The sequence below is a fragment of the Mustela erminea genome, chromosome 11, assembly GCF_009829155.1.
Source record: "Mustela erminea isolate mMusErm1 chromosome 11, mMusErm1.Pri, whole genome shotgun sequence".
In the NCBI taxonomy this organism is placed as follows: Eukaryota; Metazoa; Chordata; class Mammalia; order Carnivora; family Mustelidae; genus Mustela; species Mustela erminea.
In genome coordinates, this window is record NC_045624.1 from 49,564,659 (window position 1) to 49,587,561 (window position 22,903).

General features: G+C 44.1%; 1 long non-coding RNA gene across 1 annotated transcript; it reads right to left on the bottom strand.

Annotated features, from left to right (window-relative positions):
* Positions 1-924: 924 nt before the first annotated feature.
* On the bottom strand, positions 925-5,910 carry LOC116569641. The gene is made up of 3 exons (XR_004277115.1): positions 5,600-5,910; positions 2,651-2,796; positions 925-1,049 (listed from the first exon to the last, which is right to left on the bottom strand). It is a non-coding gene; the product is annotated as an uncharacterized LOC116569641 (long non-coding RNA).
* Between the last annotated feature and the right edge of the window lie 16,993 nt (positions 5,911-22,903).

Here is a 22,903-nt window from a genome sequence, read left to right on the forward strand (position 1 = left end):
CTTCCGCAATAGATGGGAGTGTTTGACCAAATGCTCTCTTTCCAGTGATAGACAATACAATGCCTACCTGTGTGAGAAAGTACACGCCTGCCCTTTGAGACTCTAATCTGGACTCAGTATAATATAAGGCTATGATTTTCTAAATCAGAGGAAATTATTTTTTAAGTATTTTTTTAATACTTTTATTTAAGTGCAAGTGCATATTTTTCCTCAACAGCAGAATTCATGAACAAAACTGATGGCCTGAAGACTGCCTCATTCGTGGTGTCTGACAAAGTCCTCTCTCTCTCTCTGTACACGATCATTAGCCTCCTCTGTGAGATCTGAGGCCTGCGTATGTTTAATTAGATGTAATTTCTGGAGATAAAGAAGAATGATTAAATTATCCAGACTCCAGAAAAACAAAAGATCCTTATTTCAGCCATCTATCAGGCCTCGACATCTGGAGTATTACATGCTGTAACTCAAATGAAAATATTTCACCTAAAAGTACGGTGCCTCTGTCCATGATATCATTAAAGGAAATCATTAAGCATTTATGCAGCACTTTGTGCCGGAAAAGTGCTTTACAGTTATTTTTATTGCCCACCAAAACCCTCTGAGGCAGGTCCTTCTCTCCATCTTAAAACCAACGCTGAGAAGAGATGAAATTACTTAGGGTCTTGGAGAAAATAAACGACCGTATCAGAGTAAGACCTTTGAGTGCCAAAGTCAGCCATTTTATTTAATCCACTGAATCATTAAGTTAGCATTTTATTCACTATATAAAGCATTTAGCATATATAAGCATATATATATAGCATATATAAATATAAATATAAAATATAAACATATATATTTATATATATGCTATATATATAAAGCATATATATATATATAGCATATATAAAGCATATATTCACTATATAAAGATTTAGGATTGACTCGTTTTTCTTGAACACCTAGATCTCTGGCGGTGTAGATCTCTGGCGGTGTAGATCTCTGGTGGTGTAGCTACTTATTCACAGTCACTACACTCATCTTGAGCATCTCTGAAGAGCACCGAGCTCCTGAAGAAATGTAATTAAAAAGAAAAAAAAATCAATGTATTTTAAAGGATCGGCTTTATTGCACTAAATAATAAATAACCACTGGAATCTGTGGCTTAACCCTCAGACTAAGGTCTGCCTTCTGGGCGGAAGGGCATTTCTCCATCCAGGGACTCAGGGATCCAAGCGCCCTCCCTATCAGCATAGAGTGTCCAGGGGGCAGTAAAACAGGAAGCTGGCGAGGGCGGGGTGGGACCCCCTTCTGTGGATAAGTACCCTGGGCCACAGTGATGCACACCCTGTTAGCCCTTCTGCCCAGAAGGCTTTCGGCCAGAGGTAGTCCCATGGACGCCTAGACCAGCACTCAGAGGCTGGAAATGTCAGCAAGTGCCTGGGCCATCCGGATTTGACTTTAATTCTCCCTTTTCAACTTTGAACTCAAAATGTTAGCGGCAGCATTTAGCCAACTTTTGCCTGCGGTGGGCACCACGTTACCCTTGCCATCTCTCTTTCACGGCCTCACATCTCCTGACCTGCATGATGTTCAAAGTCCCTTTCCAGACTTCGTCTCATGGGATTGCAACAGCAAGAGAATTTCTGGTGGTCAAAGGGGTTGCTGTACTTCCTTTCCACTTCCTCCAGTCCAGCAGCTGTGAGACCTGGGAACCAAGGGCTACGGTGTGAGGAGGGCATATCCTGTTAGCTCAGCCCCTGGGACTGGTCTTCCACACCGGCTTCGAGTCAGGGGCGGTATTAACGTTACGCCTGAAACTGGGTCTTGGTGGACGGCCACTACATCTCTTGCTCACAGTCAGACAGGCTGCGCTGTCTTGTGACAGGCTGGGCTCCACCTCGCCCGTGTTTGTGGAAGCTGAGAAGATGGGAGGCTGGAAGGCAGTGGGTGGCATGGGATTGGCACGGCTGAGTGTGGGGGCCAAGGTTAAACTCTGCTGCTCCCCAAACTGTGCAGAACCACGTGCTGGGTGCTGTTCACACCCTTATCCAGAGTCTTCATTGCGGGGGTTGTGAAAAAAGTTAGGAGACGATTCTGAAAATAAAAGGGCACTGAACAGAAAACAAAATGTGCAATGACATGGAAAGAAAGAAATAGTTGGAAGTTCTGGATTACGGAATGATTCCCTTTGGGGGTGTGGCGAGGGCCAGCTGAAGATTTCAATTGGCCCTCTCATGTATTTTCTTAAGCTGGCAAAGCAGAGAGAGCCCCCGGACTGGTTTCTGAATAAGGCCAGTAATGAATTTGTTTACAGATTGACTGGTCAGAGCTCTCTGACTTTAGCCTCCAGGTCTTCAACTAATGCTGACAACTTTGACCTAATTTGGGGAGGCGATTATATTTGGCTGGGTTGCTGAGCTCTTTCTCAGAACCTCTTCTCAGGACACTTGCCAAATGCTCTTTTTGTAACTGTGTTATAAAGTCTGAGGAAAGTTGTCTTGGGTCATTGCCCAGGACCTAATGCCCCAATTATAGACATACATGCTTGCAATCTTTGTGTTCCATGAGGGCTGAAGCCAGGCACCAGCAGCCTTCTCTCACAGCTCTTCAAAACTGGGAAGGCTCTCTGAACACTATCAGTTGCCTGACGGGAAGCAAAAAACTTTACCTCTCTATATGGTAGCAATTCCTTTGTCCAGCGCAGTCCTTCTCAGTGCCTTTAAAACCAGGGTTCTCTTTCATAAATCACAGATTTCAAACTTGATGTGCTGGAAAAGCTGGTAGAGTTTGCTTCACTTCTATTCTGTCTTCTGACTGGAATAATTGGGGTAGCTTTATGTTTCGTACAATCACACATGTCCTAATTAAGCCTTTGGAAATTGGAACATACCAAGAATTGACACTGATATGTTATCACATTTCATCTCTCCAAAATGTGAATATGACATTGTTACCTTCAGAACACTTATATTTCTTTTGGAATCATGATTGTACTGAAAGCCAGCCTCTTCTTTAGCTTTGTTTAAAAAAAAAAAAAAAGAGGTGACATTTAATCAGAAAGGAGATATATATTTAGCAAGGAGGGGAGAAGGTGACTCAGGAGGAGTAGGGTGAGGAAAAGACAAGGAAAGAATAAAACTGCTCACATTAGCTTTTGCTGCTGGGCTGTGAGCTATTCTTACCCTGTCAGCACAATTAATGAGGGAAAAACAGTCCCCAGAAGGAATGGGCTGGAGGCACTGGTCTGCCCTCCCTGCTCCCCACGCCAAGAGAGACAAGGTCTAGAGCAAGTTTCCCTAGTGGGAGGTACTGGGAAGGTGACTTCTTGTCCCCAGGGAAAACTTGCTGTCTTTGTCAACCTCAGAGACAACTTGATTTAGGACCAAGAGTATACACAGAGCTGCAAATGCAAGGGAAGGATCTCGCCCCTCCAACTGTTGATGGTGTAGACAGGGAGGGAAGATTGACACACTAGAAACCAAAGAACGGAGTTTACAAAGCAGTGAGCAATCCAGAGCTGGCCTGCGGGAGTTCACAGGGAAGAATCTAGAAAAGAGAAAGCTTTCACCCAGGGTAGTTGGGAAAGATTTCAGGAGAAAGGGGATCCTGGGCAAATCTCAAGGGACAACAGCTAAAGATCAATGGGGAGAAAGGGAAGAATGTGGACGGCAGATCACGTGTTGGAACGATGGGAGCAGAGTGGCCTGACTGGGGGAAGGCTTCGTACTGAACTGTGTTCGTTAAGACTGAAAATTTTCTTGAGTTTCTGCCACCTCCACCGAAAGACCAATGATGCCTGAATTCACCTTCGGTAAAAGTGTCAACTCTTGGTTTAGTTTGCATGACTCAAGACAGCCAGCTTTATTCCGTACCTTACAGTGAGGGTCCTCTGAGATTTCAGAAACTGCATAATTTGTGTGTGTGTGAGCTCAGAAAGAAATGTGACAAAATATGCTAATAAGAAAAGTTATCTTGTTTTTTTAGAAAAGATTTTATTTATTTATTTGATGGAGAGAGAGAGAGGAGGGGAAGCACGAGCAGGGGTAGGAGCAAAGGGAGAGGGAGAAGCAGACTCCCCCGCTGAGCAGGGAGCCAAACCCATGTGGCTCAAACCCAGGACCTTGAGATCATGATCTGAGCTGAAGGCTGATGTTTAACTGGCTGAGATACCCAGGCACCCCACTTTCTCTTATTTTTTAAAAGAAAACTTTAAATCAAAATGTCCATACATATCATTTTTTTGTTTATGTTTCTTAGGTACTAGTAGCAATGGGTAATCATAATAGATTACAGTAATAAGAAAATGTTACGTTTTACATTTAGAGGGCATTTTCATATCTATTGTCTCATTTGGAGAGTTACTACCAATCCAAACGTTTATCCTTCCTGCAAAGGGTTTTCCACAAAGTCACAGAGGTGATTTATGGAAGATCCAAAATTCAAGCCCAGGTCTCTGACTACTGGCTGACCGCCCTCCCCACCGCTGGGCCACACCACCTGTGCCAACAGCAGAAGTATCCATTACACTGGCTGGGATGAAAAATAGCAGTCCTCCACATGGATGAGAACCCAGCAAACTGATACATCTCAGTCACTACTGGTGGGAGCATAAATTGAGAGGCATCCTTTAGAAAAAGCAATTTGGCAAAATGTATTAAGAAACTTAACACTAGGAGCACCTGGGTGGCTCAGTCATTAAGTGTCTATCTAGCTCAGGTCATGATCCCTGGGTCCGGGGACCGAGCCCCACATCAGCCTGCTTCGCCCTCTCCCTCTCCCCTTCCTTGTGTTCCCTCTCTCCCTGTGTCTCACTCTCTGTCAAATAAATAAATAAAATCTTAAAACACATACACACATCAACTTAACACTATTCCTATACTTTGACCCAATAATTTTATTTCTAGGAATCTATTGTAACTAATTACTGAGAGTTGTGGCTAATGACTTTCACAGAAATGAGTTTACTGGAATGCTACTTTTAATATCCACCAACAGGAGATTAGTTAAGTACATTCCAATGGAATATTATCAAAGTTATCAAGAATCTCATTTTTGAAGATTATTGCTAACAAATATTGAGAAGATATTTACGATATAAGATCAAATGAAAAAAAAAATTTCAGCCTGCAGATAGTGTAACTGGCAGAGAGAGAGAGACAGAAAGAAAAAGAAATACATCAAAATATTAGCTGAGCTTAAGTGTGGGTGATGAGATGATACATAGTATTTTTTAAAAATTTTATACCCATTTCCCATGTTTCCTATAGAGAAGATGTAGGAATTTTATACTTAGAAAAAGATTATACTTAAGATTTATAAAATGGTAGAAACGGTGGATTATACCCTAAAAATAAAGAGTGATGAAGGGATTTAAGATCATCATTTTACCTAGACTGGTCTATAAACTGCACATCTCCTGTTCAGGGGAAAAACCAAAACCAAAGCCAAACCAACCAACAACAACAACAACAAAAAAAACCAACAAATAAAAGCGGTGCAAACTTGTTACATTTCCAAGGAGAAAAGTAAGAATTCCTAAGATGAAAACCACAATTGCAGTGGAGCGTGTGGCAAATGTTTAAAGCTAGAAAAGTCTGGCCCGAGCTAGTTGACTCACTCGCCGGGTCTACGCAAGCAGTGTCCAGCACGTCTGCGTCTAGGCAGCCTTTCTGCGAGACGTTCTTCAGCGTCCCTCCGCCCTGTGGACATTTGGGCTCTTCCTGCATTGTGTCTGGCCCTCCTGATACACAGGAACAGACACCAGTGAGCCAGAGAGATCGCAAGCAAAAAAAAGCGCAGAGATATTCTGGAACTTTCTAGGCGGGAGAGAAAGCAGCACAGAAAGGGCGGGAAGCGCCGCCCCCCGCGCCCGGGGTTAACACTTTGCTTTTTGAGGAGCCTTCGGGCCCTGGAGAGCTTCCAGTCTGAACTCGCAGAGTTCGCCCACAGGAAAACAAATAGCTGGCGTGCTCCGTGTTTACTCTGCCTTTCTCAAGGTTGCAACATCAATTTCCCAACTGTGCAAGCTAGTAACGCCGAGGAGACGTCTTGTGAGCTCGGGGCCTTTCCTCCAGTCTGCATGACCCACGTGTGGCCCCATCCCGGGAAAAGCCAGGCAGCAGCCCTCTGGGTGCGAGGGAAGACAGTGGCCGCGCTGTGGGCTCTCCCGGAGCAGACAGTGGGGGCGAGAGGGGGACCTAACGATGGCTGGAGAACCTGAATTCTCCCAGTGAGAGCTCCCAGGCTACCTTGGAAAAAATCCACTTGGGCCACAGGAGCAGAAGCTCTGAGACCTTCTCGCTGGGTGAATTTATAGCCGGCTTGCCATGCAAAATACCCAATGGTGTTTTAGTGAAGTGGTGTCCGAGTTGTAATATAGCGAGATCAATTCTGGAAGCCACCTTCTTCAGCACCATGGGGATATTTGTGTCCTCACTTTCAACGTTTCCAATTAGCAGAGAGGCTAATGCTGGGAACCACCACATATAATCCAGAAAACAACTGTCAACGCAACATTATAAAAATTGAATATGTGTCAGAAGGGGATTTAGATTCTTTAGGTTAATATTATTTTTGCTATTAGGTAATGAACGGACATTAATTTACTTGAGCCATGTGATTAGGTTAATTTACTCCAGGATAATCTTGCATTTTAAAAATTAAAAATGGTAGCCGTATCTTCTCAGTATCAATCAAAGTAGCCGCAGGACCCCAGAAATATCGCCATTTTGTACTCAATTGTGCTCTTATAGACAGTCAGATCAGCACTAAAAATGACAAATTACCCTGCTCAGATAGATCTTCATGTTTAAATACCTACAAATAACTGTCCATTTGTGAATGGTTAAACTTAACCAATTATTTTTCCTATAAGCAAGATACCCTTTTTCCTAAAGAGAAATCTGAAAACAACAGTAGAGGAGATTAAATCTTATACAGAGGAATGACACAGCCTGGAAAAACAAAACAGGCTCACACACACCAAAGAAAGCTAACCGGCTTATCCTTTTTTGACCTTCACAAATATAAATGCTCTATCTAGGGCTCTATAAATTGTTTAAATCCTTTAATGACTCAAATGTGCTGATAATGTTCCTGCACTTGCTGGAACTATGGTTCTGTTAATATTTTGAAAATTACTTTAATTAACCTTATTTCATCTTGGAGTAGTTAGAGAACACTTTTATATATTTTAAGGATGCATTAATTTGTATCATCATTAACCTTGGATTTTGCCCTTGGTAATTATGGTAATTTGTACGTTGGGTTGAGCCAGGTGCCAGCGTCTGAGAGCAATACATATGGTGGGTGTTGTCAATAGCTTGAGGAGGCAGGATTCTTCCATTTACAAGGGGCAGAAAAATAACTTAGAAGGGTAGAAGTAAGGGGGCGTGGCTCAGCAGAAAATCCCCAGGGATGGATTTCATGGGGCCAATGGTGTGGTGAAGGAGGGATTCTTCTGGAATTCTGCCTGAGTTGGACAGGCAACCCACTACCCCAGCTCCTTCTCCCAAGATGAGAGAGGGAGGAACCCATTACAGATGAAGAGGGGAAGGAGGAACATCAGTGACTAGGCCCAAACAGTGTCTGCCGTAACAGTTCATCCAATTTTTTTATTATTTTTTTTAAGATTTTATTTATTTATTTGAGAGAGAATGAGTGAGAGAGAACATGAGAGAGGAGAAGGTCAGAGGGAGAAGCAGACTCCCCAAGGAGCTGGGAGCCCGATGCGGGACTCGATCCTGGAAGTCCAGGATCATGACCTGAGCCAAAGGCAGCTGCTCAACCAACTGAGCCACCCAGGCGCCCTCATCCAATTTATTTTAATTGTTTGTATTTTAATAGTAAGAGGGCCTTTCTTTTCTGACACACCCAGAGCAGCCAGTTACTGCCACTGTACGTAACCGAGTTTGGGATTTTTACATCTGTAGCACCGGCTCGTCACATTCTCAAAAACCCAAGTTTTGACCCTCACTGGCTTTCTAGAAACCTTAATAGTATCCAATGCAACAAATGCTTGCGATGGGCTCTGTGAGGCCTCGGGGATGCTGAGACCAAGTTCCCTGCCCTCAAGGAGTTTAGGGAGGGACGGACACTGCGATCAGCGGAGTAATCGGTTGACATGCACGCCTTTTGTCTGGAAGTGCCCTGGCAAGCCAGAAGAGGGCAGAATGAGTTTCAGCAGAGGGGACCCAGCGGTCATTACACAGCTGCAAACAGCACACTCCTTCCCTGATTTGGCTAGGAGTCTGTGTGATGAAAATTCTCCAGTTCCATCTTTCTCTATACTAACATCACCTTCCTTTTGAGCACGTCATGTTCAGAGACAGAAAACGATATCACACGAACCACTGAAGATACGCTTAACGTCTTAAGCTAAAGTTTTCCAGACGTCAAAATGACACCATTTAAAGAATCAGTGCTTTCAAAGAGCAGAATGCCTTCTACTCATTCTCCTCGTGCCCAACAGTTTTCGAGGTCTTGGTCAGCAGTCAGCCCCACTCTGGGCGGAAAGGGCTTATTGTTCCCTTGCAGACCACAGGAGAGCGCCGGGGAGAGCAGGACATGCCAGGCTTGAGCCATTGAAAGATGCCCATCTCCCTGACGGTTTAACTTACGTCTCTCATTGCTGCCATGGTTGGGAAGGGTGCATTTGTCCATAGCTGCCCAGCAGGTGGAGAAAAGGTGTTAACATGAAAAGGAAAACTCTTTGGTGGGTAGGAGTTTGGGCCAAGTCTTTCCTGGCCCAGACAACTTTGCTCTTACACAGAAGGATGAGTAGTGGGGGGTCAGAGGCTGCAGTGGGTGGGAACTATAAGACTTTCCCAGATCAGGATAAGGTCTTAGCCATCACTTGGTTCTATGCCCTTCTATTACTAATGAGCAGGAAGATAGTGACAGATTCATTATCACAAAACTACAGCAAGGCCTCAGGGCCCCTGATGCCATCATCTTTCCTTGTATATCCTGTGTTGAAGGCTAGCTATTTAACAAACAACCCAAGTCACAGTCACTCGCACGACAGAAGTTATATCTTGCTTGTGGATCCAATTTATTGTCAGTGTTAGGTGGACAGCTTCCATGTGGTGGTTCAGGGACCCGGGCATCTTTTGTTCTGTGGTTCTTCCATTCCCGGCAGCCTAGAAGTTAGTTATTGGACTGAGACAGGCAGAGAGGGGGAGTGAAAGACGGTGTAGCGGATGGGCAGGCCTGGAAGTGGGGTCCCTCCCTTCTACCCATATTCCCCTGGCTAGAAGCCACTCACAAGACCATACCATACTGCAAGGGGGCTTGGGATATGTAGTCGAGCTGTGCACAGAGCAGGGAAATAGACGGTTTTGTGAAAGAACACAGCAGTGTCATTTTTAGGCTTTGGGAGGTTTATATTTAGTAGCAGAGGACACGTGACCTTGGGAGGCGATCAGACTTTGGTTTGGATACAGGTTTTGTGGCCTTGGACACAAGTCTCAGTTTGCTCAGCTGGGGCAATGGGGGTATTCTGTGGGGTCACTGCAAACATTTAACGAGATAAGGGAGGAAATGTGTCTGGGTCACAGTACTCTCACCTTGTTTTTACAAGCCATTGGGACGAGACAGAGCAGGGGAAAGGAGGAGACAGGCAGGCTTCTTGTATCCCATTTTGACCAAGCCTGGGTGCCAGAGCTGCCAAGCAGGTCCCACATGAGTCCAGAAAACATGCTCCGTTAGATGCCAAGAGTGGGGGTACTTTCCTCCATCTCTTGCTGAATTTCCAAATACTGTAATTCATTCTAATCAACATGGGACTTTGAAAGGAAAAAAAAAATCCAGAAAACCACAAGCATCCATTTCATTTGATTAATAAAAATTCAGTCACTTGGCATGCAGTTCCAGAAAGAGAGCTTTAATCCCTCATGCTCCGTCTGAGACTGTCACATACAGAAAGCAGTGGTTTTATTATTTTCTTGTGGAAAGAAATATATTTCTGGAAAAGAGTGACAAGAAAAATGATCTAAACGAAATTGTTCCCTTTCACTTATGAGTTTTGTCCCTCTAAGGCTAAATCGGGCTCACAGGACTGAAGAGAATCACCTTCTCATCATGGTTAAGACCCTGAGGGAAGGGACGCAGCTCCTGTCTCATGGTGTGCCCGGGGAGTGGCACACTAAGGGCTTCAATAAATATTGCTGGTATTGAATCAATAAGTGAGTGAAGATAGTTACGGAGGCAATAACAATGAAATAAAAAACCGCTTGCCTGAAACATCAAGATTTTGTTGGGGAAATCCCCTGCGCCTTAGTCATGGATTCTCTGAATGGTTTCTTCTTCAGTTGTAAAGCTAACAATAAAACGTGTACACACACACACACACACACACACACACACTCCAGAGAGACATTCTGCAGCGAGGTAAAACAAAGAAGGTTGATTGTATCTTTTTTCAGGGCACTGTCCTTTAAAATAACCTTCCAAGCCCAGCTAGTTAAGATGAGTGGCAATAGCATATTGAAAGTAATAAATAAAATGACATCCGGGGCTCAGAAGGTTAACAGTTTTTTCAAGAAATTGTTTTCCCCGAGTCCAAGGGTAAAATGGCGCCTAAAATCACGAAACGTGGTCCTAGAGTGCCCCCTGGTGTCTCTTCTGTGGAATTGTTAAAGCCTGTAATTGTGCCCCGCGGGAGCCGTTAACAGGACTCTTGATTTATTTATGAGTCTGGGACTTTGGGGGCCAGGCCTACTGGAGGGGAAGGGAAGGACGCAGGAGGCTGGGGAAAATTCCTTCAGCCCTTTTTCAAATTGGTTACCACCACAACGTCAAAAGTAATTAGTACATTAACCCTCATATAAGATTTAAATACTGGAACCATGTGTTATCTTGAAGAGAAGCTCTTTCACCTGCAAAAAAATTATTGGCTTTTTTTTTTTTATTTTTCAGAAGGCAGATTATTAAGCAGTTTCTTTTGCCCGTTAAAAGGTTCTTTGTAAATCTATTGGACAGAGGACAGTTTTTAATTTCAGAGATTAATTATCACACTTAATAATGGAGCCATCCTTGATTTTTTTTTCTCAAGACCTATTCGTTCAAATAAAAGCTAGTCTATGAAATGAGAATGAAGATTGTAGACCAAATTAAAATACAGTAAAAGGCAGTATTTTGTCATAAAAAATTGTTGCTGAAATTTATTCCAGGGACACCTGGCTGGCTCAGTTGGTAGAGTGATCTCAGGGTTGTGAGTTCAAGCCCCATGTTGGGCATAAGCTCACTTAAAATTAAAAAAATGTGTGTGTGTGTGTGTGTGTGTGTGTGTGTGTGTGTGTGTGTGTTTAAAAAATAAGGATATTTCTATTCCCTGGAAAGGGAAACCAATTAAATTATACATTATTTGGCAAATGAAAAATGGTGAATTCGAGGTTATTAATGATCTATCGATAAATCTGGCTTAACTCTAAATGCTGCACCAAAATTGTGAAATACGGTGAAAAAAATGAATTTTCTTCTTCTACCTCTCTCTGTGATGATGAAAGTCAGTTGAATTCGACTTGCAGATATGTAATGTGTAACTCCAGGTGCCCGCACTGCTTGACCCGCATAGTAGAGTCCCTGACCTTTAAGGAGCTTCAGACCCAGGAGGGAGAAACATTGGCAACACCCACCGTTCCCAGTCTCTGGGATGGATGCTGGGCTAGAGAGGGAGCACAGAGGACAGACCTCTAAAGACGAAGGAATCGGGGGATACTTCCCTGGAGGACATGACCTTGGAAGACAGGGACTTGGTAGCCCACTGAGGGTGGGTTGGAGGGGAACCAGCTGAGGCAGAAGACAGATGTTCACTGGAACGAGTGTGGTGCCTCCCATTCTCTCTGAGAACAGTCATCAGTCGTTATGGAGAGCCTTGTAATCCAAAGAGGGAGTTCAGGGTGAAGAAAAGGCAAGAGCTTTGAAGCTCAACTATCCTCATTCACACCCTGGCGTGGTCCCTGCCAACCTTAGGCAGGTTTCCTGATCTCTCTCAGTCTCAATCTCTTTCACCAGTAAATGAGACATAATATCCACCTGAGAGGATTGGAGAATCCTGGTGCAAGCAATGTGATTGGCCTAGGAGCTGGCACATTGCAGGTGTCCTGTAAATGGTACTTAAGTTCCGTTAAAGTGAAAGCGAGTCACGTCATAAAGCCTCCAGATCAAGCCAGGGCACTATGGGCGTTCTCACAGCTTCTTGAAACCATCCCATAGTATGTGGTTCTGTAGCTCTATGTAATTATGCAACTGGAGTCTTTTCCTTTTTCTGGCCTGTAAGCCCCATGAGGGCAGGGGCTAACTCAGTCACCACGGTTCACATGTCCTGCAGGTGCTAAATTTAACTCTCAGCCCAGATCAGTCAGCACACAACCCCAAATGCTGGTGAGGATGTAGAGTGACAGGAACTCCCATTCATTGCTGCTGGGGATGCAAAATGGCGCAGCCACGTTGGAAGACAGTTTGGCTCTTTTTCACAAAACTAAACACGCTCTTACCACACAACCCAGTTAGAGCCCTCCTTGGTATTAACCTGAAGAAGTTGAAAAAGGGGTCTACACAAGAACCCACACACGGATTTCTATAGCAGCTTTATTTATAATTGCCACAATTTGGAAACAACCAAGATGACAACCCCAACAATGGACTATTATTCAGTTCTAGAAAGACCTGAACTCTCAAGACACGAAAAGACAACGGAGAACCTTAGATGCCTATCACTAAGTGGAAGAAGCCAATCGGAAAAGAAGACACACCATATGAGTCCAGCCAGATGACATTTTGGCAAAGGCAAAACTGTGGAAGCTATAAAAAGATGAGTGCCTGCCAGGGGCTTGAAGGGCACAGAGACAAATAAGGTGAGCACAGAGGAGTTTTAGGGCAGTGAAAATACTCTTATGATATCATCATGATGTGTACTCTGATTAGGCATTTGTCCAAATTCAGAAAATGTACATCAAGACTGGACCACAATGGAAACTGTGGACTCTGGACGATAATGATGTGTACTGAAGGTTCACTGATGGTACCTGCTGTCCTTCTCTGGTGTGAGACCCTGATAGTGGGGGAGGCTGTGTGTGTTGGGGGCAGGAGCAATATGGGAAATCTCTGTACCTTCCTCTCCGCGTTGCTGGGAACCCAAAACCACTTTAAAAAATTGAAGTCTTAAAAAAATAGCCACCAAATTGCCACAATTGGAAATGTGGCACATTTCCTTTGTCCTTCCACATTTGAAGGACAAAGAAGAATGTTTGGAGAGCCATCTTGCAGGGCAACGACAAAAGAAAAGAATGGTAAAGGAATCCCCCACTTGGGGCAGTATTTCCCAGAACCCTATGATCCTGGGGCTGATAACTTGCTTTGGAAACTGTAGTCAAATGAGGAGGGGCATTGGCGTCCTCACTGCGGACAGGTGGGAGGAGGTGCCGAGAGAGCAGGCTTCTTGGGCAGGAAGACCTGGCTTGGAGATCTATGTCACCACAGACTTCTCCGCCCCTCCTTTTGCTCATTAGCAGAGTAAGGATAATATGCTTTATTAGCAGCATCCTTCTGAGGATTAAACGAGCTAATCCAAAAAACCTGTAACATACTCACACCTGTTATTATCGTTCATCGAATTTACTGATAAAAAAAAAAAAAAAAAACATCTTTCAGATTCTGGTTCCCTGCTCTCTAGCACACATATTTATTCTTTGCAGTGAAGACAAAGTGTCCTGGGTTCAGCTTTAAATGGTAAAAAGAAACTTAAAAGTCTTAAAAAAAATAGCCACCAAATGAAGGACAAAGAAGAATGTTTGGAGAGAAATCTTGCAGGGCAATGACAAAAGAATAACAATATTACTTTAAAACAATAACTTCCTTTTAAAGATTTTTATTTTTTAAAAAAAGATTTTATTTATTTATTTGACAGAGCGAGAGAGCACCCTGGGGGAGCAACAGAAGGAGAGGGAGAAGCAGGGTTCCCACCAAGCAGGCAGGGAGCCCCATGCAGGGCTCTATCCGAGGACCCTGGGGTCATGACCTGACCTGAAGGCAGACGCTTACCCAACTGAGCCACCCTGGTGCCCCTAGACTAAAGCACATCTGACTGAAAATACTGCTGGGAGTGACATGCGTGTTAACGAGAAAGAAAACATCATAAACATTCAAGCCAAGATGTCTTCTAAAGGAGCATCAGAGGGGAGTGAGAGCTCTGTGCTCTGACCTTGACATTTCCTTAATTCCTGTGACTTTCCACCTCAGTTCCAACATCTATAAAAGAGTAGGTTCAACTACAGCTTCTTGGATGCCTTTCTGCTGAAATTCTATGAACCGTCTACCGCAGCCGTTCTTACAGTAAATTGGTCTCATTTTTCTTAGATCCTGCGAGTCAACTTCTTACATAGGCATGAATTTTTAAAAGTTTTTCATTGTAATTCCAGTATAGTTCACATGAAGTGTGGCATTAGTTTCGGGTATACAGTATAGAGATACAACAATGGTATACACTACCCAGTGCTCATTGTGAGAAGTTGTGTGAAAAGGCACAGATTTTTTCATACTGTTTTCTAGTAAAATTTCAAAGACACTTTCAAAAAATAAAGATCTGGCAGAAGCTGAAATAAAAACCTTCAATTTCTACACATCTACAGTTTTATGGACTTTTTACTTAGTGTAAAACCACGAAGCAGAATTTAATGAAAATGTATGGGTTCCAAATCCAGCTCTACCCATCTTTAGTTATATGACCTTCTGCTGGTTGCCTAACTTCTCTTCTTAAAATGGGAATACTAGTTATCCCTAGTGTCTATATTAATAATAATTGCCCGCAGTAAGAACCTCTAGTATTGTGACATTTAAATGAGATGATGCTTATAAAGCACTTAAAATACACCCTGTCACTCAGCTTTGCACGATGAAAAATCTCTGGGAATCTTACACAACGTGAACGTACTCAACACCACTGAGCTATATGCTTAGAAATGGCTAAGATGCTAAATTTTGTGTTATATGTTTCTTACCACAATTTTTAAAAATATTTTATTTATTTATTTGACACAGAGAGAGAGACAGCAGGAGAGGGAACACAAGCAGGGGGAGTGGGAGGGGGAGAAGCCAACTCCCCGCTGAGCAGGGAGCCCGATGCGGTGCTTGATCCCAGGACCCTGAGATCATGACCTGAGCTGAAGGCAGAGGCTTAATCCACTGAGCCACCCAGGTGCCCCTCCTACCACAATTTTTAAAAATTTATATATATATATATGATATATGATACTTATCTCATGCCATGTAGTAAGTGCTTGATACACACCCTGTATCCATTATTATACTGCTTCTTTCTGTTTCCAAGTGGGGCTCATTTTCTCATACACTCATCCCACAAACAAGGACCAAGAGCCTGTATGTAGGACACCAGGCTAGGCTGGAGACCTGCCGATACGATGTCACTGACCTCAAGAAGCTAAGCCTCAGGGTGCCTGGCGGGCTCAGACAGGGGAACATGTGACTCTTGATCTTGGGGTTGTGAGTTCAAGCCCCACTTTGGGTGTAAAGATTACTTAAAAAAAAAAAGAAATTAATGTAAAAAAGATAAAAGTGGAAGCAGCGTCTAAGGCTCTAGAAGGGGAGACAGGGGAGTAAATGGCTGTCACTGAAGGTGCAAAGTGCTCTGGGCTCAATGTGACTGGGAGGATATGGAAACTCTGAGGAAAAGCTCTGCACTCTCTGAGTGCTTATTGTGGGGAGATCCTGGGGCGGGAATGCAAGTAAAGGACAGGGAGGGTCAGCGAAGGTTCTTGGAAGGTTCAGGGACTTCGCCTCAGAGAACAAAATGGAGCCGACCAGGCAAAGATGATGCTTCTGGAATCTCTGGTTCAGGCCTGGGGGACATGAGCGCTGTTTCCACATGTGCTTACAACCAGGATAGAGGCAAACCTATGCCTTAAACAAGCTGCAAATGCCCCCAGGAGTGAAAAGACACAGCTTTGTTTTGCTCAAGGGAGACCGAACTCCATAATTAAATAAAAAAAGACACCCCTGTTTCTTCTGTGAAAACCAGGGTTTATCCATCGCTGGGGGCATATGTGGCCCAGGCAGGAGGCGTGCTGTGGCCACTGCTCGCTCGGCCCCAGAGGCCTGGCTTTCACACTATCCAGAATCTAATTAGGGTGGCGTTTCCATCTCCTTGCAATTCACTGACCAAAGTTGGCACAGACAGGCTGCCAGCGCTCGCCGCCCTTGCTGCAGGGACACGAGATCCTGTGGGACAGCCTTCCTCTCGCACCCCCAGGAACACCGGAGTCTGCCCATATCTGAGCCTCATGACTCAACAAATTATTTTGTGCATTTGCTTTATTGCAGACTAGTGGTTATAATGAAATTAGTTCTATTCCACATTATTGGTTCGTAATTAGAACTACATGAGCAAAACAGATACAATCTCACCAAGTCTTCTACGCCTGAACAATTGAACTGACTGCACAAATTCCTCTTTTTTTTTTCACTCCGCCAGCTTCCTATTCAGGTTGTTTCCAAGTCCTCAGTAAAATAAGACCTATTTCAGTTGGCTCTTTCTACCCTCCTTAGGCAGGGCAACTACACAATTTAGCATCCAAACTGGGACAGTTGTGAAGCTGAAAGAGAGACCATTTATAGTTAGGCCAGGATGATAACATAAGCCAGAACTGCCCCAGGCAAGCTGCCTACTTTTATGGGGACAAGCCACCCTGTCCAACAGTCATGACTTAGTCTTGCCAGGCAATGATGTTTTCCTAGTTGTCTTTTTTAAAATGTTAATTTGGGGCAACCACCTTTATACATTAAAAATCCCTTCCTATGGGGTGCCTGGGGGGCTCAGTGGGTTAAGCCTCTGCCTTCTGCTCAGGTCATGATCTCAGGGTCCTGGGATCGAGCCCGGAATCGGGCTCTCTGCTCAGCGGGGAGCCTGCTTCCTCCCTTTCTCTCTGCCTGCCTCTCTGCCTACTTGTGATCTCTGTCTGTCAAATAAATAAATGAGATCTTTTTAAAAATCCCTTCTATATGGATGACTACTGTACAATTTCAGAACAAATTTGAGAAATTAAAATGACAAGAAGCAAAGAGTATACTTACATGCAGATATACGAGATTGCTCTGGACTTTCTTTAAGTGACCACGGCAAAGGGTAAGGGGAAATCTGGGCTGTGGCATTCCTTTACTCCATGTCCTGGGACAACACATGGAAGTGTACTTACCGTCCCTTGAGGCGTGGGAAACTGCACAAAGTAATATTATAGTCCCTCTCCATTTCACAAAAATCAGATTTGGGCAAATGAAACGCTCACCTTTTGGCTTGAAAATGGAATATACATCAGTAAATATGAGAATGTGTTTTCCTGGGAAACAGCCCTCATTTAGAAATAGCCAGGTGGCATCCAGAAATTCTGACCTCAACTCCGGGTTGACTCAAGTGAAACTGACTATTTAGGATCCCTGCCTTCAAGGCTGCCACCAGCCATCCATTATCCACCCTTGGCTAGCCAAGTTAGGGTTTTCTGTATTAAAGCATGAGACCTTCTGCTTTAGGTTTCTCCAGTGATCCTGACATATGTGAACCTGAGGCAAAAAAAATAAAAAAAATAAAGCTCCCTTGCATCCTTGAAGCAGCAGGGATTTCTCCAAGCACAAGGGCTACATCTAAGATTACGCCCTGCCTACCAGCCTGCCTGTCACCTGGGCTTGTGTGAAGACCAGCTGTGATAGTGACACATATTACATGGATGTCCTTTGCTAACTGGAAAACACTGTAACGACATGATTTATTATTCTCATTTCGGTGTTTTCTGAATGAAGCTGAAATATCTGGGCAGTTGTAGAATGAAAGTTAGCATATCCAAATCCATGCACGATACACCGTGTTTTCATGGGGTTGTGCTCCACCGAAACGCAGTTTACACATCTCTCTAACTGTCACAAGCGACCTACACTTAGGTTTGTAGTAGCCTCCAGCGAAGACATAGATGGGATCTCACTGAGCTCTAGGGAATAAATGAATTCCAAGGAAAGAAGAACGAAAAGGAAGAAAGAGAGAGAGAGAGAACTCGTGATGCTTTCCATAGAACAGTTTGCAGTATCCTAAGAGCCAGGGACAACCACATATATGACCATCCAAAGGAAAACCTTGTTAGAACGAGGTCGTATTTTCCCTCCAAATAAGAAGATAGAAAGTGGCAGGGGAACTGGAAATGGAGGATGACCTTGCAGTGTTGGGGAGAAACCTGGTTTCTCTGCACAGCGTGATAGGTCTCAGGCGCCCGTGCTCACAGGGCAGGGCGAAACCGCAAAGGGACAGCGGAAGCCCACACGTTAGACACCTACTGTAAGGAACTGTTGACAGAACAGATTTTCATCAGTGTAAAAATTATCATCTTTTATTGAGATTGTTCACTCTCCTATCCCAAGATAAACCTGTCCATCGTGTGTGTGTGTTTGTGTGTGTGTGTGTGTGTGTGTGTGTGTGTGTGTAGCCGTGGATGCGGGCTGTTGAGGGAGCGCCTCTATGTGCCCGTGTGTGGGTTCACTATCTCATCAGATGTGATTAAGGGAAAAAAGCCGGGGGTGGGGGGGAGGGTGTCTGTTCTTTGTTTATTTTGCAGATAAATCTCATCTCTAATCCGGATGCAGAGCAATGTCTCTTGCAAAGGAAAGGAAGCCCCTCCCCCGCCCCATGGCATCCATATAAATCACAGGTTTTATTCCTCTGCTGTGAGGGGCATTACGGGATCTGTCCGACGTTGCGGACTCTCATTGGGTGATGCTTCATTATTTGGAGGAAAATCCCCAGGGCCAAAACGTTATTTAAATGTGCTATGAAAATAAATCTGATTTATATGTGTGTCGTCTGCTGAGCCGCTCGTCCCTGTTACTGCAGGTGTTGCTGGGACCAGGATTAGCGCCTGGATTTATCACCAGTTCGAGCTGCACACATGCTCCGTGACAGGACATTGTCTGCATCTCTGAAAGTTCCAGAAGGGAGACAGTGTTTGCTGAGTGGTGGGTTTTGGACATGCACTGGTGTGGTTGACTTTTATGGGCTGAAAATGTGTGCGCGCGCGTGCGTGTGCATATGTGTGCGAGTTGTGTGTGTGTGTGTGTGGCCTGGACCGTGTTCATTTGAAGCGTGCGGGGAACAGACACTTTGTACTCAGATGCATCCATTTCCAATGGCAGCAGAATGGTGTTTCTGGTCAAAAAGACAAAGAAGAAAGCACGAATTTCCTTTCAGCTCGGGGCTGGGGCCCATATGTTTAGCTCAAAGTGAGTGGAAATCTCTGAAAAGCAGGCTTGGGTTAATAAATGTCAGCAAGCCTTCAGCCCAAATGGGATTTGATTAGCAGGAAGGAGTGTGGTTGGGGTGTTTCCATGACCAAAGAAAGAAATGCAGGGAAGGGCTCGTGTTAAGGGGGTGCAGAGCCCCAGGGATCCCCTCCTTTCTCCGTGGGTGTGCACTTACACTCAGTAAACCCGGCTCCCACCGTGACCCCTACCACAGTCAGTGGGCTGCCACAGAGACTCACGGTGGGAAGGGGTGGCAGAGCGAGACTAGACAGCACGTATCACTCTGTAGGTGACAGGCCCAACTAAGACAAACCATCCTGTGTGCATTCTTAAAGCAGCTCTGCCTTTCTGCCCATTACAGATGAAGAAACCAAAGGCCACAGAGGTAACCATCTCATAATTCGGAATTCTATAGTCACAGAGAATCCAGGTCCTCTGCTCTCAGAACTCCTCTTCTCTGGACATGTGCTTAGCTGGTAGCAGCCTATGTTTTGCGGATCTTGTCTCCAGCTCTCAAATCCTCTAGTTTTCTTCAAGATTAAGGGTCCTAAATTATATCCAAAATAATAAGAACCGTCATCAAATCCGTTTCAGATTGTTGGGGAGAAACAAATAAAGGAATTTACAAATACTCTCTATTGGGCTTTTATTTTAAATAAGAGACAGCGGTGGTGGTAGAGGGCCGGCAAAATGGGTGAAGGGGGTCAAAAGGTACAAACTTCCAACTATAAAATAAGTAAGTTCTGGGGATGTCAGGTGACGTGGTGACCCTAGTTAGCAATAGTATGCTGCATATTTGAAAGTTGCTAAGAGTAGATCTTAAAAGTTCTCATCACAAGAAAAAAAATTCTGTAACTATGTATGGTGATGGATGTTGACTAGACTCACAGTGGCGATCACTTCGCGAGCTAGATAAATACTGAATCATTATGCTGTACATCTGAAGCCAACGTAATGTTGTATGCCAACTCTACCTCCATTTAAAAAATAAGATTAAAAAAATTAAATTAGAGACAGTAACTCCAGAGACCTCAATAGGAAGACTTTTTTTTAAACTTTCAGTTTTGAAATCATTTTAGATCCACGTGAAAGTAGTAAAAATGGTACCAAGAGTTCCTGTGTCTTCTTCATTCAGATTCCTCCAGTGTTAGTATTATACCATGTTTGCTGTATTATTTTGTGTGTGTGTGAATTAAGTGTGCATATCTCTGTGTGTGTGTGTGTGTGTGTGTGTGTGTGTGTGTGTGTGTGAATACGTTTCTAAATGGTTTGGGACTAAGTTGTAGACATGCCTTCCCTCTATTCCTGAATATTTTAGGGTCTATTTCCTAAATTCATTTCTGTAACCAGAGTGCAGATATGAAATCTAGGAATCAACATTACTACAATACTATTATCTAACTTGCAGACCTTATTCCAATTTCAGGAATTGTCCTACTAATGTTTTCCTAGAGAAGCTGGTTTTACTTCAAGTTTGTGTGAAACTTGTCCCCCACTTGTGTGGACTTGTGTGAGTTTGCTAAAGTTTTAGGCTATTAAACTAAAAACTGAATATTACTGTATATATACATATATATGTTGGTATGTAATATATATATAAGATAATATATGTAAATACACACACACATAAAAAATCCTCCCTTATCATTATAATTAAATGTCGATAACTGACAAATTAAAAATGTTTATATCCTTGCACCAAAAACTAGAGCCAGATTCTGAGTTACTCTGTGCATTCTTATTCAGTGTTAAATCGATATATGCCCTTGGTCCCCCTGGGAATCTGTACCTTTGGCTTCTCGAGGCTTTCTGCAAGGACTCTGGCTCTGAACCCACAGTGGGCAAAACAAAGGTCCAAAGGGGTTTTTCGGCAAAGTGTTACGAGAAAGGGCACTTCAGTCTGTAAACGGCTTTCTGTGAGACTTGGCTCCTAGCAAAGTTGGGACACTGGGGGGGTGTCCCTCATCAGAGCTGCGACAAGTAGGTGATCTGGCTCCCAAGATCACATTGTGTGTCCTAAGACCCAAAGATAGGCAATTGACAGGATGAAAAAACAACATTGCCCAAGGATTTAGTGCTGTCCACCAACAAGGATTAGTGGAACGCCTTTATAATGCCGGTGCTGACAGACAGGACTAGCAACTGTTTTATGGGCTATGGACTGAGTTATATCAGGCCTCATCTGTGGGTAGCCATTATGTTTAGCCAACATGATTTGACCTTTGGTTCATCCGAATTGGTGTCATAATAAGCTGAGTTATAAGGGTGTTTACTTTTCCATATATATGCTCGAATATAGTAAACCTGTTCTAAAACCAAGCCAATCGGGGCTTCCGTTTCCCCCCACTGGTGCACGGGGAGGATTCGGGTGTCGGCAACGCCTTCCCCTTCAAGACATGTCCATCCAGAACGTCTGTAAAGCTCTTTATTCCTCAGAGGGAAATGATTTTGGTCTTAGGAAGGAAACACATGGCTTTCTTCTTACAGCTTCAAACTCTGTCTTGCCAGCTGCATTTCTTTCCCTCGGCCTGGCACTAATGAAAGGAGACTTTGATGAGCCCAGTGAGTGGCCCATCCAGAGGGAGGGATGCAGAGAGACTCCACTTTCTGGAAGGTGCTCCCCTGAGAGCGTTTCTGCCTTATCTCTGACACACATCCTAGAGAAACATCATGGGCTTTGGACGAGGAGCCCCCAGGGGCCTGATTTACTTGCCAGAGTGAGTTTCTTTGGGTTCAGGTCCTTGGAGAAGCAGCCCCGGGAAGGCAAACCAGCTCCCACATTCTGCCGCCATGTCTCCCTGGTCCCTCCTGGGCCTGGCATGCCCAAAAGCAAATTCCTGCCCTTTTTTCGTTGTTGTTTAAATTTTTTTAAAGGTGTGAGCAATCTGTCCTACGTTCTCCCACCCCTGCTGGGATTTATGATTCAGTTCCCATTTTACTACATGATCTTGGCAGGCTCCCCTCGTTGAAATTCAAACCGAAGCAACTTGATGGGGGAATGGACATAAAAATATTAATTTGGTGGATATTAAAAAAAATCACACTGGTTATAAATCAGGGGCTGTCCACTGCTTCCTTCCATCATCTAAATGGTCCTTCTAACCAGACCACAAATCTTGCTGGGGAGGAGGAGGGGGTTTGGAAGGTGGGGGTTCCCTTCCTGAGGTTTTGGAGACAGCTTACATCCAACACACTTCCTCAAACCTGGCTTTGTTTTCCAAAGGTAATAAAAAGTGAGTACTTCTGGTACAGGCAGGCTAATTAGCTGGCCTCACAGAACAGACGGGGCTTAAAAGAAAGTTGGCTTGGTCTAAAAGAAATCAGGTTGTGGAAATGTCTAAATTTTGATTAAAAATCGTGTTTGAGAGACTCGGGAGGAATGTTCTACTTCTCCAAGGCTGTGGAGACCACTGTGTTGCGATGGTGGCAGATGGAGATCGGGTGAAGTAGGGTTGGGGTGGTGTGCAGGAATGGGGGATGGCAGACCAGGGCAGGCACAGGTACCTGTGACCAAGACCGAGGAGGAAGGCTTGCCCCTATCTCCATTGACACCTCCCAAGCCAGCCTTTGGATTTTAATAGGGAGCCATGGCTAGAGATAGCTAGGGGAGGGAGGGTGGTTACATTCC